Here is a 20,000-nt window from a genome sequence, read left to right as displayed (position 1 = left end):
TGTTCCCTGCTCCCTGAGTAGTGTACCCTGCTCCCTGAGTAGTGTACCCTGCTCCCTGAGTAGTGTACCCTGCTCCCTGAGTAGTGTACCCTGCTCCCTGAGTAGTGTTCCCTGCTCCCTGAGTAGTGTTCCCTGAGTAGTGTTCCCTGCTCCCTGAGTAGTGTTCCCTGCTCCCTGAGTAGTGTTCCCTGCTCCCTGAGTAGTGTTCCCTGAATAGTGTTCCCTGCTCCCTGAGTAGTGTTCCCTGCTCCCTGAGTAGTGTTCCCTGAGTAGTGTTCCCTGCTCCCCGAGTAGTGTTCCCTGCTCCCCGAGTAGTGTCCCCTGCTCCCCGAGTAGTGTCCCCTGCTCCCTGAGTAGTGTCCCCTGCTCCCTGAGTAGTGTCCCCTGCTCCCTGAGTAGTGTACCCTGCTCCCCGAGTAGTGTACCCTGCTCCCCGAGTAGTGTACCCTGCTCCCCGAGTAGTGTACCCTGCTCCCCGAGTAGTGTTCCCTGCTCCCCGAGTAGTGTACCCTTGCTCCCTGAGTAGTGTCCCCTGCTCCCTGAGTAGTGTCCCCTGCTCCCTGAGTAGTGTCCCCTGCTCCCTGAGTAGTGTTCCCTGCTCCCTGAGTAGTGTACCCTGCTCCCTGAGTAGTGTTCCCTGCTCCCTGAGTAGTGTCCCCTGCTCCCTGAGTAGTGTCCCCTGCTCCCTGAGTAGTGTCCCCTGCTCCCTGAGTAGTGTCCCCTGCTCCCTGAGTAGTGTTCCCTGCTCCCTGAGTAGTGTTCCCTGCTCCCTGAGTAGTGTTCCCTGCTCCCTGAGTAGTGTTCCCTGCTCCCTGAGTAGTGTACCCTGCTCCCTGAGTAGTGTACCCTGCTCCCTGAGTAGTGTTCCCTGCTCCCTGAGTAGTGTCCCCTGCTCCCTGAGTAGTGTTCCCTGCTCCCTGAGTAGTGTTCCCTGCTCCCTGAGTAGTGTTCCCTGCTCCCTGAGTAGTGTTCCCTGCTCCCTGAGTAGTGTTCCCTGCTCCCTGAGTAGTGTCCCCTGCTCCCTGAGTAGTGTACCCTGCTCCCTGAGTAGTGTCCCCTGCTCCCTGGGTAGTGTCCCCTGCTCCCTGAGTAGTGTTCCCTGCTCCCTGAGTAGTTTACCCTGCTCCCTGAGTAGTGTACCCTGCTCCCTGAGTAGTGTACCCTGCTCCCTGAGTAGTGCTCCCTGAGTAGTGCTCCCTGAGTAGTGTACCCTGAGTAGTGTACCCTGCTCCCTGAGTAGTGTTCCCTGCTCCCTGAGTAGTGTTCCCTGCTCCCTGAGTAGTGTACCCTGCTCCCTGAGTAGTGTACCCTGCTCCCTGAGTAGTGTACCCTGCTCCCTGAGTAGTGTACCCTGCTCCCTGAGTAGTGTACCCTGCTCCCTGAGTAGTGTACCCTGCTCCCTGAGTAGTGTTCCCTGCTCCCTGAGTAGTGTACCCTGCTCCCTGAGTAGTTTACCCTGCTCCCTGAGTAGTTTACCCTGCTCCCTGAGTAGTGTCCCCTGCTCCCTGAGTAGTGTCCCCTGCTCCCTGAGTAGTGTCCCCTGCTCCCTGAGTAGTGTTCCCTGCTCCCTGAGTAGTGTTCCCTGCTCCCTGAGTAGTGTTCCCTGCTCCCTGAGTAGTGTACCCTGCTCCCTGAGTAGTGTACCCTGCTCCCTGAGTAGTGTCCCCTGCTCCCTGAGTAGTGTCCCCTGCTCCCTGAGTAGTTTACCCTGCTCCCTGAGTAGTGTACCCTGCTCCCTGAGTAGTGTACCCTGCTCCCTGAGTAGTGTTCCCTGCTCCCTGAGTAGTGTACCCTGAGTAGTGTACCCTGCTCCCTGAGTAGTGTTCCCTGCTCCCTGAGTAGTGTACCCTGCTCCCTGAGTAGTGTACCCTGCTCCCTGAGTAGTGTACCCTGCTCCCTGAGTAGTGTACCCTGCTCCCTGAGTAGTGTACCCTGCTCCCTGAGTAGTGTACCCTGCTCCCTGAGTAGTGTTCCCTGCTCCCTGAGTAGTGTTCCCTGCTCCCTGAGTAGTGTTCCCTGCTCCCCGAGTAGTGTTCCCTGAGTAGTGTTCCCTGCTCCCTGAGTAGTTTCCCCTGCTCCCTGAGTAGTGTTCCCTGCTCCCTGAGTAGTTTACCCTGCTCCCTGAGTAGTGTACCCTGCTCCCTGAGTAGTGTACCCTGCTCCCTGAGTAGTGTACCCTGAGTAGTGTTCCCTGCTCCCTGAGTAGTGTACCCTGCTCCCTGAGTAGTGTTCCCTGCTCCCTGAGTAGTGTTCCCTGCTCCCTGAGTAGTGTACCCTGCTCCCTGAGCAGTGTTCCCTGCTCCCTGAACAGTGTTCCCTGCTCCCTGAGTAGTGTACCCTGCTCCCTGAGTAGTGTACCCTGCTCCCTGAGTAGTGTACCCTGCTCCCTGAGTAGTGTACCCTGCTCCCTGAGTAGTGTTCCCTGCTCCCTGAGTAGTGTTCCCTGCTCCCTGAGTAGTGTACCCTGCTCCCTGAGTAGTGTTCCCTCCTCCCTGAGTAGTGTTCCCTGCTCCCTGAGTAGTGTTCCCTGCTCCCTGAGTAGTGTTCCCTGCTCCCTGAGTAGTGTACCCTGCTCCCTGAGTAGTGTACCCTGCTCCCTGAGTAGTGTTCCCTGCTCCCTGAGTAGTGACCTATATAGGGAATAGGGTGCCATTTGGGACAAAGCCTAACTCATAATTTGCTTGGGTGATGGTTATTTTCTGTCACCATAGCAACAAGCGAGTTTAAAACCATTTCCTTATGTAATCACCACCATCATCCTCTGGTTCTGAAAGACCTCCATTTCCTCCAGCTCACACACACACACACACACACACACACACACACACACACACACACACACACACACACACACACACACACACACACACACACACACACACCGCAAAGAGTGTGTGTCTGTTGTGTGTTAGTAGATCTATTCAAGAAGAGGGAAATGCAGTTGGTTTTGAAAACACTTTGACACAACTTTCAGATGAGTGTATCTAGGGATGTGTTGATCTCCAGTCGCTGCTGACACCTTTGTGTGAGGCAGCGGGAGGAAGGAGACCGAGGAATAATATATTGGTACTACACAAACTCACACTCATCTTCCTGCAAGAGGACTAACACACACACACTGCAGAGAGTATTAAGAACCCAAAACTCTCTGTCTACCTCAAGACCATCTCTGTCTACCTCAAGACCCTCTCTGTCTACCTCAAGACCCTCTCTGTCTACCTCAAGACCATCTCTGTCTACCTCACGACCATCTCTGTCTACCTCAAGACCATCTCTGTCTACAGTGCATTCAGAAAGTATTCAGACTCCTTAACTTTTTCCACATTTTGTTACGTTACAGCCTTTTTCTGAAATGGATTCAATAAATAATTGTCTTCATGAATCTACACACAACACCCCATAACGACAAAGTGAAAACAGGTTTTTAAAATGTTTTGCGAATGTATTAAAAATAAAAACCATATACCATATTTACATAAGTATTCAGACCCTTTTGCTATGAGACTCAAAATTGACCTCAGGTGCATCCTGTTTCAATTGATCATCCTTGAGATGTTTCTACATCTTGATTGGAGTCCACCTGTGGTAAATTCAATTGATTGGACATAATTTGGAAAGGCACACACCTGTCTATATAAGATCCCACAGTTGACAGTGCATGTCAGAGTAAAAACCAAGCCATGAGGTCGAAGAAATTGTCCGTAGAGTTCCGAGACAGGATTGTGTCGAGGCACAGATCTGGGGAAGGGTACCAAAACATTTCTTCAGCATTGAAGGTCCCCAAGAACACAGTGGCCTCCATCATTCTTAAATGTAAGAAGTTTGGAACCACCAAGACTCTTCCTAGAGCTGGACCCCGGCCAAACTGAGCAATCAGGGGAGAAGGGCCTTGGTCAGGGAGGTGACTAAGAACCCGATGGTCACTCTGACAGAGCTCCAGAGTTCCTCTGTGGAAATGTGAGAACCTTCCAGAAGGACAACCATCTCTGCAGCACTCCACCAATCAGGTCTTTATGATAGAGTGGCCAGACAGAAGCCACTCCTCAGTAAAAGGCATGACAGCCCGCTTGGAGTTTGGCCAAAGGCACCTAAAGACTCTCAGACCATGAGAAACAAGATTCTCTGGTCTGATGAAACCAAGATTGAACTCTTTGGCCTGAATGCCAAGCGTCACATCTGGAGGAAACCTGGCACCATCCCTATGGTGAAGCATAGTTGTAGAGGCATCATGCTGTGGGGATGTTTTTCTACTGCAGGGACTGGGAGACTAGTCAGCATCGAGGGGAAAGATGAACGGAGCAAGTACAGAGATTCTTGATGAAAACTTGCTCCAGAGCGCTCAGGACCTCAGACTGGGGCGAAGGTTCACCTTCCAACAGGACAACAATGCCAAGCTCACAGCCAAGACAACGCAGGAGTGGCTTCGGGACAAGTCTCAATATTCTTTGTCTGGCCCAGCCAGAGCCCGGATTTGGACCTGATTTGAATATCTCTGGACAGACCTGAAAATAGCTGTGCAGCAACGCTGCCCATCCAACCTGACAGAACTTGAGAGGATCTGTAGAGAAGAATGGGAGAAACGCCTCAAATACAGCTGTGCCAAGATTGTAGCGTCAAACCCTAGAAGACTCAATGCTGTAATCACTGCCAAAGTGCTTTATCAAAGTACTGAGTAAAGGGTCTGAATACTTATGTAAATGTAATATTTCCAGGTAGTTTTTTAAATAAATGTGAAAACATTTTTAAAAACCTGTTTTTACTTTGTCTTTATGGGGCATTTTGTTTGTAGATTGATGAGAGGAATTTAATCGATTCCTGAATAAGGCTGTAACGTCATAAAATGTGGAAAAAGTAAAGGGGTCTGAATACTTTCCAAATGCTCTGTACCTCAGACCGGTCTCTCTCTGGGTCAGACCGGTCTCTCTCTGGGTCGGACCGGTCTCTCTCTGGGTCGGACCGGTCTCTCTCTGCGTCAGACCGATCTCTCTCTGCGTCAGACCGGTCTCTCTCTGCGTCAGACCGGTCTCTCTCTGCGTCAGACCGGTCTCTCTCTGCGTCAGACCGGTCTCTCTCTGCGTCAGACCGGTCTCTCTCTGCGTCAGACCGGTCTCTCTCTGCGTCAGACCGGTCTCTCTCTGCGTCAGACCGATCTCTCTCTGCGTCAGACCGGTCTCTCTCTGCGTCAGACCGGTCTCTCTCTGCGTCAGACCGGTCTCTCTCTGCGTCAGACCGGTCTCTCTCTGCGTCAGACCGGTCTCTCTCTGCGTCAAACCGGTCTCTCTCTGCGTCAGACCGGTCTCTCTCTGCGTCAGACCGGTCTCTCTCTGCGTCAGACCGATCTCTCTCTAGGTCAGACCCGTCTCTCTCTAGGTCAGACCCATCTCTCTCTAGGTCAGACCCGTCTCTCTCTAGGTCAGACCCATCTCTCTCTAGGTCAGACCCGTCTCTCTCTCTCTGCGTCAGACCGGTCTCTCTCTGCGTCAGACCGATCTCTCTCTAGGTCAGACCCGTCTCTCTCTCTCTGCGTCAGACCCGTCTCTCTCTCTCTGCGTCAGACCGGTCTCTCTCTCTCTGCGTCAGACCGGTCTCTCTCCCTCTAGGTCAGACCGGTCTCTCTCTCTCTGCGTCAGACCGGTCTCTCTCTCTCTGCGTCAGACCGGTCTCTCTCTAGGTCAGACCCGTCTCTCTCTAGGTCAGACCCGTCTCTCTCTAGGTCAGACCCGTCTCTCTCTAGGTCAGACCCGTCTCTCTCTAGGTCAGACCCGTCTCTCTCTAGGTCAGACCCGTCTCTCTCTAGGTCAGACCCGCCTCTCTCTGCGTCAGACCGGTCTCTCTCTCTCTGCGTCAGACCGGTCTCTCTCTCTCTGCGTCAGACCGGTCTCTCTTTCTACGTCAGACCGGTCTCTCTTTCTACGTCAGACCGGTCTCTCTCTCTGCGTCAGACCGGTCTCTCTCTCTGCGTCAGACCGGTCTCTCTCTCTGCGTCAGACCGGTCTCTCTCTCTCTGCGTCAGACCGGTCTCTCTCTCTCTGCGTCAGACCGGTCTCTCTCTCTCTGCGTCAGACCGGTCTCTCTCTGCGTCAGACCGATCTCTCTCTGCGTCAGACCGGTCTCTCTCTGCGTCAGACCGGTCTCTCTCTGCGTCAGACCGGTCTCTCTCTGCGTCAGACCGGTCTCTCTCTGCGTCAGACCGGTCTCTCTCTGCGTCAGACCGGTCTCTCTCTGCGTCAAACCGGTCTCTCTCTGCGTCAGACCGGTCTCTCTCTGCGTCAGACCGGTCTCTCTCTGCGTCAGACCGGTCTCTCTCTGCGTCAGACCGGTCTCTCTCTGCGTCAGACCGATCTCTCTCTAGGTCAGACCCGTCTCTCTCTAGGTCAGACCCATCTCTCTCTATGTCAGACCCGTCTCTCTCTAGGTCAGACCCATCTCTCTCTAGGTCAGACCCGTCTCTCTCTCTCTGCGTCAGACCGGTCTCTCTCTCTCTGCGTCAGACCCGTCTCTCTCTAGGTCAGACCCATCTCTCTCTAGGTCAGACCCGTCTCTCTCTCTCTGCGTCAGACCGGTCTCTCTCTCTCTGCGTCAGACCGGTCTCTCTCCCTCTAGGTCAGACCGGTCTCTCTCTCTCTGCGTCAGACCGGTCTCTCTCTCTCTGCGTCAGACCGGTCTCTCTCTAGGTCAGACCCGTCTCTCTCTAGGTCAGACCCGTCTCTCTCTAGGTCAGACCCGTCTCTCTCTAGGTCAGACCCGTCTCTCTCTAGGTCAGACCCGTCTCTCTCTAGGTCAGACCCGTCTCTCTCTAGGTCAGACCCGTCTCTCTCTGCGTCAGACCGGTCTCTCTCTCTCTGCGTCAGACCGGTCTCTCTCTCTCTGCGTCAGACCGGTCTCTCTTTCTACGTCAGACCGGTCTCTTTTTCTACGTCAGACCGGTCTCTCTCTCTGCGTCAGACCGGTCTCTCTCTCTGCGTCAGACCGGTCTCTCTCTCTGCGTCAGACCGGTCTCTCTCTCTCTGCGTCAGACCGGTCTCTCTCTCTCTGCGTCAGACCGGTCTCTCTCTCTCTGCGTCAGACCGGTCTCTCTCTGCGTCAGACCGATCTCTCTCTGCGTCAGACCGGTCTCTCTCTGCGTCAGACCGGTCTCTCTCTGCGTCAGACCGGTCTCTCTCTGCGTCAGACCGGTCTCTCTCTGCGTCAGACCGGTCTCTCTCTGCGTCAGACCGGTCTCTCTCTGCGTCAAACCGGTCTCTCTCTGCGTCAGACCGGTCTCTCTCTGCGTCAGACCGGTCTCTCTCTGCGTCAGACCGGTCTCTCTCTGCGTCAGACCGATCTCTCTCTAGGTCAGACCCGTCTCTCTCTAGGTCAGACCCATCTCTCTCTATGTCAGACCCGTCTCTCTCTAGGTCAGACCCATCTCTCTCTAGGTCAGACCCGTCTCTCTCCCTCTGCGTCAGACCGGTCTCTCTCTCTCTGCGTCAGACCGGTCTCTCTCTCTCTGCGTCAGACCGGTCTCTCTCTCTCTGCGTCAGACCGGTCTCTCTCTAGGTCAGACCCGTCTCTCTCTAGGTCAGACCCGTCTCTCTCTAGGTCAGACCCGTCTCTCTCTAGGTCAGACCCGTCTCTCTCTAGGTCAGACCCGTCTCTCTCTGCGTCAGACCGGTCTCTCTCTCTCTGCGTCAGACCGGTCTCTCTTTCTACGTCAGACCGGTCTCTTTTTCTACGTCAGACCGGTCTCTCTCTCTGCGTCAGACCGGTCTCTCTCTCTGCGTCAGACCGGTCTCTCTCTCTGCGTCAGACCGGTCTCTCTCTCTCTGCGTCAGACCGGTCTCTCTCTCTCTGCGTCAGACCGGTCTCTCTCTCTCTGCGTCAGACCGGTCTCTCTCTCTCTGCGTCAGACCGGTCTCTCTCTCTCTCTGCGTCAGACCGGTCTCTCTCTCTCTCTGCGTCAGACCGGTCTCTCTCTCTCTCAGGTCAGACCGGTCTCTCTCTCTCTCTGCGTCAGACCGGTCTCTCTCTCTCTCTGCGTCAGACCGGTCTCTCTCTCTCTGCGTCAGACCGGTCTCTCTCTCTCTGCGTCAGACCGGTCTCTCTCTCTCTGCGTCAGACCGGTCTCTCTGCGTCAGACCGGTCTCTCTGCGTCAGACCGGTCTCTCTCTCTCTGCGTCAGACCGGTCTCTCTCTCTCTGCGTCAGACCGGTCTCTCTCTCTCTGCGTCAGACCGGTCTCTCTCTCTCTCTGCGTCAGATCGGTCTCTCTCTCTCTCTGCGTCAGACCGGTCTCTCTCTCTCTCTAGGTCAGACCGGTCTCTCTCTCTCTCTGCGTCAGACCGGTCTCTCTCTCTCTCTGCGTCAGACCGGTCTCTCTCTCTCTGCGTCAGACCGGTCTCTCTCTCTCTGCGTCAGACCGGTCTCTCTCTCTCTGCGTCAGACCGGTCTCTCTGCGTCAGACCGGTCTCTCTGCGTCAGACCGGTCTCTCTCTCTCTGCGTCAGACCGGTCTCTCTCTCTCTGCGTCAGACCGGTCTCTCTCTCTCTGCGTCAGACCGGTCTCTCTCTCTCTGCGTCAGACCGGTCTCTCTCTCTCTGCGTCAGACCGGTCTCTCTGCGTCAGACCGGTCTCTCTGCGTCAGACCGGTCTCTCTCTCTCTGCGTCAGACCGGTCTCTCTCTCTCTGCGTCAGACCGGTCTCTCTCTCTCTCTGCGTCAGACCGGTCTCTCTCTCTCTCTCTCTGCGTCAGACCGGTCTCTCTCAAAATTCAAATTCAAATTCAAGCTGCTTTATTGGCATGAAAAACATTGTGTCAATATTGCCAAAGCAACAATGTATACAATATACATTGTAATACAATTAAAACAATGACAAATAATAATATAGAATGGCAGTAAATAATAATACAAAATTAAATATAAAAATAGTAACAATAAAATGGTAACAGTCAATAGTCGAATGTTATGTATGGTGTAATGCACCACTACCACCACCACCATCATTAAACTGCTATCATTACCATTACCACCCATACCATTACTCTCTCTCTCTCTGCGTCAGACCGGTCTCTCTCTCTCTCTGCGTCAGACCGGTCTCTCTCTCTCTCTGCGTCAGACCGGTCTCTCTCTCTCTCTAGGTCAGACCCGTCTCTCTCTCTCTGCGTCAGACCGGTCTCTCTCTCTCTGCGTCAGACCGGTCTCTCTCTCTCTCTGCGTCAGACCGGTCTCTCTCTCTCTGCGTCAGACCGGTCTCTCTCTCTCTCTGCGTCAGACCGGTCTCTCTCTCTCTCTGCGTCAGACCAAAGAGTATTTTCAAAGCAGCCAGGTCTGCGTCTATCTACTTATTCATCAGAGTTTTTGGACGGCTTACATCTGTTTAAGTGGTATAGAGAGACAAATGATCATGCAGACACTGTCTCCTCCGCTGTGTGTGTGTGTGTGTGTGTGTGTGTGTGTGTGTGTGTGTGTGTGTGTGTGTGTGTGTGTGTGTGTGTGTGTGTGTGTGTGTTGCCAGTCGTTCATCAGGGGGCCCTTAGCTAGCTGTATTTATAGTGCCAGGTCCTCTTTACTGTTCCCCACTAAAGAAAACAACACACAACACACCCTATCACACACACACACACACACACACACACACACACACACACACACACCCTGTAACACACACAACACACACACACACACACCCTGTAACACACACAACACACACACACCCTGTGACACACACTTAATAACCACTTATACTGCACCCCCTGTTATGTCACAGTGACCTGTGTGTCTGTGTGTGTGGAAACATCAGAACATGTCGATACTAAAAGTCTTCAGTTATAATGATCATATAATTTAACGTGCTTAATCACTTACCACTCATTCTGTCTATCCTCCTGTCTCCTGACTGAGGGCTGTTATGTTGTACTGCACACAAACTAATCACCTGTCTCTCTCTGTCTCTCTCTGTCTCTCTCTCTCTCTCTCTCTGTCTCTCTCTGTCTCTCTCTCTCTCTGTCTCTCTCTGTCTCTCTCTCTGTCTCTCTCTCTGTCTCTCTCTCTGTCTCTCTGTCTCTCTCTCTCTCTCTCTCTCTCTCTCTCTGTCTCTCTCTCTGTCTCTCTCTCTCTCTCTCTCTCTGTCTCTCTGTCTCTCTCTCTGTCTCTCTGTCTCTCTCTCTGTCTCTCTGTCTCTCTCTCTGTCTCTCTGTCTCTCTCTCTGTCTCTCTGTCTCTCTCTCTGTCTCTCTGTCTCTCTCTCTGTCTCTCTGTCTCTCTCTCTCTCTCTCTCTCTCTCTCTCTCTCTCTCTCTCTCTCTCTCTCTCTCTCTCTCTCTCTCTCTCTCTCTCTCTCTCTCTCTTTCTCTCTCTCTCTCTCTCTCTCTCTCTCTCTCTCTCAATTCAATTCAATTCAATTCAAGGGGCTTTATTGGCATGGGAAACATGTGTTAACATTGCCAAAGCAAGTGAGGTAGATATTATACAAAAGTGAAATAAACAATACAAATTAACAGTAAACATTACACATACAGAAGTTTCAAAACAATAAAGACATTACAAATGTTATATTATATATATACAGTGTTGTAACAATGTACAAATGGTTAAAGCACACAAGTTAAAATAAATAAGCATAAATATGGGTTGTATTTACAATGGTGTTTGTTCTTCACTGGTTGCCCTTTTCTTGTGGCAACAGGTCACAAATCTTGCTGCTGTGATGGCACACTGTGGAATTTCTCCCAGTAGATATGGGAGTTTATCAAAATTGGATTTGTTTTCAAATTCTTTGTGGATCTGTGTAATCTGTGGGAAATATGTCTCTCTAATATGGTCATACACTGGGCAGGAGGTTAGGAAGTGCAGCTCAGTTTCCACCTCATTTTGTGGGCAGTGAGCACATAGCCTGTCTTCTCTTGAGAGCCATGTCTGCCTACGGCGGCCTTTCTCAATAGCAAGGCTATGCTCACTGAGTCTGTACATAGTCAAAGCTTTCCTTAAGTTTGGGTCAGTCACAGTGGTCAGGTATTCTGCCACTGTGTACTCTCTGTTTAGGGCCAAATAGCATTCTAGTTTGCTCTGTTTTTTTGTTAATTCTTTCCAATGTGTCAAGTAATTATCTTTTTGTTTTCTCATGATTTGGTTGGGTCTAATTGTGCTGTTGTCCTGGGGCTCTGTGGGGTGTGTTTGTGTTTGTGAACAGAGCCCTAGGACCAGCTTGCTTAGGGGACTCTTCTCCAGGTTCATCTCTCTGTAGGTGATGGCTTTGTTATGGAAGGTTTGGGAATCGCTTCCTTTTAGGTGGTTGTAGAATTTAACGGCTCTTTTCTGGATTTTGATAATTAGTGGGTATCGGCCTAATTCTGCTCTGCATGCATTATTTGGTGTTCTACGTTGTACACGGAGGATATTTTTGTAGAATTCTGCATGCAGAGTCTCAATTTGGTGTTTGTCCCATTTTGTGAAATCTTGGTTGGTGAGCGGACCCCAGACCTCACAACCATAAAGTGCAATGGGCTCTATGACTGATTCAAGTATTTTTAGCCAGATCCTAATTGGTATGTTGAAATTTATGTTCCTTTTGATGGCATAGAATGCCCTTCTTGCCTTGTCTCTCAGATCGTTCACAGCTTTGTGGAAGTTACCTGTGGCGCTGATGTTTAGGCCGAGGTATGTATAGTTTTTTGTGTGCTCTAGGGCAACAGTGTCTAGATGGAATTTGTGGTCCTGGCGACTGGACCTTTTTTGGAACACCATTATTTTGGTCTTACTGAGATTTACTGTCAGGGCCCAGGTCTGACAGAATCTGTGCAGAAGATCTAGGTGCTGCTGTAGGCCCTCCTTGGTTGGTGACAGAAGCACCAGATCATCAGCAAACAGTAGACATTTGACTTCAGAGTCTAGTAGGGTGAGGCCGGGTGCTGCAGACTGTTCTAGTGCCCGCGCCAATTCGTTGATATATATGTTGAAGAGGGTGGGGCTTAAGCTGCATCCCTGTCTCACCCCACGACCCTGTGTGAAGAAATGTGTGTGTTTTTTGCCAATTTTAACCGCACACTTGTTGTTTGTGTACATGGATTTTATAATGTCGTATGTTTTACCCCCAACACCACTTTCCATCAATTTGTATAGCAGACCCTCATGCCAAATTGAGTCGAAGGCTTTTTTGAAGTCAACAAAGCATGAGAAGACTTTGCCTTTGTTTTGGTTTGTTTGGTTGTCAATTAGGGTGTGTAGGGTGAATACATGGTCTGTTGTACGGTAATTTGGTAAAAAGCCAATTTGACATTTGCTCAGTACATTGTTTTCATTGAGGAAATGTACGAGTCTGCTGTTAATGATAATGCAGAGTATTTTCCCAAGGTTACTGTTGACGCATATTCCACGGTAGTTATTGGGGTCAAATTTGTCTCCACTTTTGTGGATTGGGGTGATCAGTCCTTGGTTCCAAATATTGGGGAAGATGCCAGAGCTAAGGACGATGTTAAAGAGTTTTAGTATAGCCAATTGGAATTTGTTGTCTGTATATTTGATCATTTCATTAAGGATACCATCAACACCACAGGCCTTTTTGGGTTGGAGGGTTTTTATTTTGTCCTGTAACTCGTTCAAGGTAATTGGAGAATCCAGTGGGTTCTGGTAGTCTTTAATAGTTGATTCTAGGATTTGTATTTGATCATGTATATGTTTTTGCTCTTTATTCTTTGTTATAGAGCCAAAAAGATTGGAGAAGTGGTTTACCCATACATCTCCATTTTGGATGGATAATTCTTCGTGTTGTTGTTTGTTTAGTGTTTTCCAATTTTCCCAGAAGTGGTTAGAGTCTATGGATTCTTCAATTACATTGAGCTGATTTCTGACGTGCTGTTCCTTCTTTTTCCGTAGTGTATTTCTGTATTGTTTTAGTGATTCACCATAGTGAAGGCGTAGACTCAGGTTTTCCGGGTCTCTATGTTTTTGGTTGGACAGGTTTCTCAATTTATTTCTTAGATTTTTGCATTCTTCATCAAACCATTTGTCATTGTTGTTCATTTTCTTTGGTTTTCTATTTGAGATTTTTAGATTTGACAGGGAAGCTGAGAGGTCAAATATACTGTTAAGATTTTCTACTGCCAAGTTTACACCTTCACTATTGCAGTGGAACGTTTTACCCAGGAAGTTGTCTAAAAGGGATTGAATTTGCTGTTGTCTAATTGTGTTTTGGTAGGTTTCCAAACTGCATTCCTTCCATCTATAGCATTTCTTAATGTTACTCAGTTCCTTTGGCTTTGATGCCTCATGATTGAGTATTGCTCTGTTCAAGTAGACTGTGATTTTGCTGTGGTCTGATAGGGGTGTCAGTGGGCTGACTGTGAACGCTCTGAGAGACTCTGGGTTGAGGTCAGTGATAAAGTAGTCTACAGTGCTACTGCCAAGAGATGAGCTATAGGTGAACCTACCATAGGAGTCCCCTCGAAGCCTACCATTGACTATGTACATACCCAGCGTGCGACAGAGCTGCAGGAGTTGTGACCCGTTTTTGTTGGTTATGTTGTCATAGTTGTGCCTAGGGGGGCATATGGGGGAGGGAATGCTGTCACCTGCAGGCAGGTGTTTGTCCCCCTGTGTGCTGAGGGTGTCAGGTTCTTGTCCAGTTCTGGCATTTAGGTCGCCACAGACTAATACATGTCCCTGGGCCTGGAAATGATTGATTTCCTCCTTCAGGATGGAGAAGCTGTCTTCATTAAAGTATGGGGATTCTAGTGGGGGGATATAGGTAGCACACAGGAGGACATTTTTCTCTGTTAAGATAATTTCCTTTTGAATTTCTAGCCAAATGTAAAATGTTCCTGTTTTGATTAATTTAATGGAGTGAGTTAGGTCTGCTCTATACCAAATTAGCATTCCCCCTGAGTCCCTTCCCTGTTTCACACCTGGTAGTTTGGTGGATGGGACTACCAGCTCTCTGTAACCTAGAGGGCAACCAGTGGGTCCGTCTCCTCTGTACCAGGTTTCTTGCAGGATGACAATGTCTGCATTACCGATTTCTTTGGTGAAGTCCGGGTTCCTGCTCTTTAGGCCAAAGGCAGATGACCTCAGGCCTTGGATATTCCAGGATGATATAGTGAAGGCTTTTTGTTCCATAAAGTGTCCAATGTTGTTGGTCGTGGTTTGGCCTCAGGCCAGTAAGTGTGAGCAGAGCCTGCTGAGCATCTGGTACATGCCGTTGGCTTGGGCGAGTGTAAGAGTGGGGGTTGGGCCTGTTTGCCCGCTCACTACCTGGGCGTATGTGTGACTTCCATGTTGATGCCCTCTCTGCGGGGGTGGGGTGCATGGGGTGGGCAGGAGTGGCATAGGTCTGATCTGAGGGGGCCTAAATTGGGTGTGGGCATGGTTGATGTGGGGGGGTGTTGATTGGTTGGGGTGGGGGTGTGTCTGGGGGTGCTGTGGTCTGGATGTAGGTCCTCTTGGCGTGGGTCCTCTATGTGTAGGTCCAGGGTGGGGTGCTGAAGGTCTTGGAGGGTGTCTCGCTGGTCTGGGTGGGGTGTCTATTGATCTGTTGCTCCTGTGTGAAGTGTTGGGGCTGCGTTTGAGAGCGATGTCCTTTAGAGTCCGGGCAAAGGTGGGCACTGCTGCCTTGTAGAGGTGGACCTGGTCATAGAGGCTGTTCAAGTCCAGGGTGGAGTGGTGGGCCAGGAAAACATTTGGTTTTGAGGCACAGTCACGGGAGATGCTTGCGTTTACCCGCTGTATTGTAGCAGGGTGGAAGTCTTTTCGTGGTAGCAGGGTGGAGATAACCACTTGTGCATTGGGGAAAGTAGAAGAAGCTTTTTCAATCACTCCCTTCAGTGCTGTGGCCACCCTTTCCTGCTGTGCTCTCAGGTCGTTTGTGCCTGTGTGTATTATTATGTGGCTAGGTGAGCCTAGTTTGTCCTCAGACAGAAGGTCTAGGGCGCACTGGGTGTTTGGACACCAGAGTTTAGATACACTGTGTTTGGGAAAAAGTTTTTTTTCTTCTATAAATTTCCCATTTGAGTCCATAAGGAGACAAATCTGTGTCTTGTGTTTGTCCTCAGTGGGTGTGGGGGGGTTGTCAGGAGGGCTATCAGGGTGGCTGACAGGGGGGGTGCTCAGGGGGGGTGAGAGCTGCTGGGCTTGGGGTTTTTCTTTTGTCTGTTCTGCTGTGATGTTGACTCTATGGTCAGGGTCTGGTGTGGACTGTTCTGCTGTGGTGTCGAGACTTTTGTCGGGTGATGAGGTGGGCTGTTCTGCTGGCTTCTCTGTGGGGATGGCCACCTCCCTAGTGGGTTGTTCTCTGTCACATGCCATCCCCCTCAACCTCTCCTCCAGCAGTCTGATCCTCTCCTCCATCCCCCTCTCCCTCTCCTCCAGCAGTCTGATCCTCTCCTCTAGTGCTCTGTTCTGCTCCTGCTCCTGCTTCTGCTCTTTCTCCAGTTGAAGTTGTCTCTTAACTGTCCAGAGTCCAGATGTGTCTCTCTCCACCTCCAGCTCTCCTGGTCTGGTTAAGGGGGTGTTGTTGTGCTGGACTGTTGTCTGGGTCTGTGCTGACTGGAGTGTAATCACCTGCTGTTCCAGCTCAACCTGCCTTACCTCCAGCTGGGTGAATTTATCCTTCATTTCAATGAGGGAGAAGTGCTCTGTACTGGGAGGTTGACTGTCTGCTGAGGGTTGCTCGTCTGTGGGGTTATATGATGAAGAGTTTTGGTCTGACCCGCTTGGGGTGGGGGTATCTTTATCAAGGGAGAGCTTCTCCTGCTGGGCTAATTCTTTGATTAGGTGAAAGTCCAGCTGAAACTGTTTGTGGTTGCCCTGTACCAATACTGTTCCAGACTTATATAGATTTATGTTAGCTGACTCAGAGTCCTCGTTGTCAAGTATCCTGAGTTTCCACCCCTCGTTAACCCCCCCTCTCTTAACAGAGGGGTAGTGTGCTAATATAGCACTGTGCCATGCCAGGGGATGGTTTGTGTGGAAAATAAGGTTGCTGATGTTCCCATTTTTGTAATAGTCAGCAAAAAGTGTCTCTTGATTTTCCATAAGGAGCTTCATTTTGTGCTCTTTTCTTGCCTTGTCATTCTTTACACTCCCAGGGTACTGTATTTTAATTACCTCTGAACAGCAGGAGGGAGCTTCTAAGGCCTCTCCATTTGGTTGGGGTAGACTATTCGACTCTCCTGCCATTGTTGAGCTAATGGTCTTTGACACCTCTCACTTGACACGTCAGTGCTAGTTGAAGCTGTATCAAGCTTGGCAATTATGTTTCATTCAATGCTTATAAAGTAATGTCATGTATTTTTCTTCTTGGCTTTTGGCAATAGAATATAGTTTCAGACTAAACATTACTCACTCAGTTCCAGGTTGGGTGGTGTTTTCAGGTTACTGTTGTTTTCCAGAGAATTTGCTGTGTAATAATCCTTGGTAGTTGTGAATCTTTCAGGTGATTCCGTAATTCCGTCCAAAATCAGGTTGTAGGTTTTGAGTTTTGATTTGAATTTAGGGTTATGTTGTAGAGGGTAGCATCCTGTATGTGTTCCTGACAAAAAATCCAAGTTTAACTAACTCTAAATCTATATTTTTTAAAGAAAATGCTGAAAAATGCAGGAGCTCATCTGATCATGACCTCTCTCTCTCTCTCTCTCTCTCTCTCTCTCTCTCTCTCTCTCTGTCTCTCTCAATTCAATTCAATTCAATTCAATTGACTTTATTGACATGGCAAGTTATTATTACTTACATTGTCAAAGTATACATATCGAAAAATTTAAATAAAATATATATGTATATATATACACAAAATATATATATATTTATATATAAATAAATGGTGGGATTAACAGTAATAATAATAGTAGTAGTGGACATGGGATTACCATTAATAACAGCTACAACAACAATATTAATCAGAACAACAATACATTAAAGCAACAGTAGTAGACCAGTGTCAACATGACTGAGAAGACACATGACCTGGTACGAAAGACAAAACAAAACTAAGCTAAATGGGAAATATTATCAACGTTACTTTGCATTTTTCACTGGCTGTCCCTCAGGCTGTGGCAGGAGGACACATATTTGGCTGCCAAAACTGCACATTTTGGCTTTTCACCCAATAAATATTTGAATTTTTCTTCATCTTTTATAGTTTCAAATTCTTTGTATTGAATTATAATTTTGGGAAAGAAATATGCTCTTAGGTCTGAGTATTTGTCACAGTGTAGTAGGAAATGCACTTCTGTCTCTACCTCTCCCCTGGAGCAGAGTGAGCACAGCCTGTCCTCCCTGGGCAGCCAGGTTTGTCTGTGACGACCGGTCTCTATAGCCAGACTGTGCTCACTGAGTCTGTACCTAGTCAATGTTTTCCTCAGTTTTCTATCAGTCACAGTGGTCAGATAGTCTGCCACCATGTACTGTCTGTTTAGAGCCAAATAGCATTGAAGTTTACTTTGATTTTTTGTGGTGTCTTTCCAATAGGTTATATATTTTTCTTTTTGTTTTGTGATGATTTGGTTGGGCCAGATTTTCTGAGGGCTGTCCCGAGGCTCTATGGGGTTGGTTTGGGTTGGTGAACTGAGCCTCAGAACCAGCTGGCTGAGGGGACTCTTCTCTGGTTTCATCTCTTGACATTGTAGAGCTGTGTGATGGAATGTTTTAGGGTCACTTGTTTTTAGATGGTTGTAAAATTTGATGGCTCTTTTTTCTATTCGAATGAGGAGGGGATATTGGCCCAATTCTGCCCTACATGCGTTATTTGGAGTTTTTCTTTGTACTTGCAATACAGTCTTGCAAAACTCTGCATGCAATACTTCAATTGGATGTTTGTCCCATTTAGTAAATTCATTATTAGACAGCGGACCCCATACTTCACTGCCATATAGAGCAATTGGTTCTATAACTGATTGAAAAATTTTGAGCCAGATTCTAATTGGAATTTCAATTTTGATGTTCCTTTTAATGGCATAGAATGCTCTTCTTGCTTTGTCTCTCAGCTCATTCACAGCCATGTGAAAGCTACCTGTGTTGCTGATATTTAGTCCTAGATATGTGTAGTTTTTGGTGTGTTCTAATAGAACTGTGTCCAAATAGAATTTATATTTGTCATCCTTATTTCCGGACCTTTTTTGGAATATCATTATATTTGTTTTTTTTAGGTTAACGGTCAGAGCCCAAGTCTGACAGAACCTGTGAAGATGATCTAGGTGTTGCTGTAACCCCTCTTTAGTGGGAGACAGCAGCACCAGGTCATCTGCGTACAGCAGACACTTGATTTCAGTGTTGTGTAGGGTGATACCAGGTGCTGCCGATTCTTCTAATGTTTTGCCAATTCATTAATGTAGATGTTAAATAATGTTGGACTTATTGGGCAGCCCTGTTTCACTCCCCGCCCCTGAGAGAAGAAGTCTGTTTGCTTGTTGCCAATTTTAACCGCACATTTGTTTTTAGTGTACATTGATTTAATAAAATCATATGTTTTCCCTCCAATACCACTTTCTATTAGTTTATAAAAAAGACCTTTGTGCCAAATTGAATCAAATGCTTTCTTGAAATCTACAAAACACGAGTAGATTTTGCCTTTGTTTTGGTTAACTTGTTTATCAATTAGAGTGTGGAGGGTGTAAATGTGGTCTGTTGTACGATAATTTTTTAGAAATCCAATCTGGCTTCTGCTCAGGACGTTGTGTTCGTCAAGGAAATGATGTAGTCTGCTATTTATAATACTGCAGAGAATTTTCCCCAAGTTGCTGTTAACGCATATTCCTCTGTAATTATTTGGGTCAAATTTGTCTCCATTTTTATAGATTGGTGTGATCAATCCCTGGTTCCAAATATCGGGGAAAATACCTGCAGTGAGGATAATGTTGAAGAGTTTGAGTATAGCCAATTTGAATTTGTGGTCTGTATATTTGATCATTTCATTTAAAATCCCATCAGCACCACAGGCCTTTTTGGGTTGGAGATTGCATATTTTTTCCAATAATTCTTCTTCTGTAATTTGGGTATCCACAGGATTCTGATAGTCTTTGACTGCTAATTCAAGGATTTGTAATTTATCTTGTATATCTTTTTGTTCTGGGCTCTTTGTTATATTGCTGTAGAGGTTTGCAAAGTGATTTCTCCACATATCCCCATTTTGGATAGCCAACTCCTCATGATGAGGTTTGTTTAATTTATTCCAATTCTCCCAGAAGTGGTTTGATTCTATGGATTCCTCAATTCCATCCAGCTGATTTCTAATGTGCTGTTCCTTTTTTGTTCTTAGGGTGCGTTTGTATTGCTTCAGTGTTTCCCCATATTGAAGGCGTATATTTTTGTTGTCTGGTTCTCTGTGTTTTTGATTAGATATATTTCTCAATGACTTTCTTAGATTTTTGCAATCATTATCAAACCATTTTTCATTATCTGTTATTTTTGGTTTGCTCTTATGCTTCTTTAGATTAGCCAAGGAGGCTAATTTGTCAAATATAAAGTTTATGTTCCTAACGGCCAAATTTACACCTTCATTGCTGAAGGAGAATGTTAAGGCTAAAAAGTTGTCCAGGAGAGATTGTATTTTTTGGCTACTAATTGCTTTTTGGTAGATGTCTGTACTGTTTGCACTCCATCTATAGGCTTGTTTAGTACCATGTAATTTATTGGGCCATGATGCTTCATGGTTGGGTTCTGCTCTTCTCAGATACACTGTGATTTTACTGTGGTCTGAGAGAGGTGTTAGTGGGCTGACTGTGAAGGCTCTGAGAGATTCTGGGTTTAGGTCGGTGAGGAAGTAGTCTACAGTGCTGCTGCCAAGGGATGAGCTGTATGCTGATGAGCTGTCTCTCTCTCTCTCTCTCTCTCTCTCTGTCTCTCTCTGTCTCTCTCTCTCTCTCTCTGTCTCTCTCTGTCTCTCTCTGTCTCTCTCTGTCTCTCTCTGTCTCTCTCTGTCTCTCTGTCTCTGTCTCTCTCTCTCTCTCTCTCTCTCTCTCTCTCTCTCTGTCTCTCTGTCTCTCTGTCTCTCTCTGTCTCTCTGTCTCTCTCTGTCTCTCTGTCTCTCTCTCTGTCTCT

The 20,000-nt window shown here is 48.0% G+C and overlaps 1 protein-coding gene across 1 annotated transcript in view; it reads left to right on the top strand.

Annotated features, from left to right (window-relative positions):
- Nucleotides 1-20,000, top strand: part of LOC139582537 (signal-induced proliferation-associated 1-like protein 1) — a 246,065-nt gene that overhangs the window by 161,359 nt on the left and 64,706 nt on the right. The window lies entirely within an intron of this gene.

Source organism: Salvelinus alpinus, chromosome 8, assembly GCF_045679555.1.
Source record: "Salvelinus alpinus chromosome 8, SLU_Salpinus.1, whole genome shotgun sequence".
Taxonomy (NCBI): domain Eukaryota; kingdom Metazoa; phylum Chordata; class Actinopteri; order Salmoniformes; family Salmonidae; genus Salvelinus; species Salvelinus alpinus.
The sequence above is the reverse complement of the archived record's forward strand: the minus strand, read 5'-3'. Positions and strand labels throughout refer to the sequence as shown.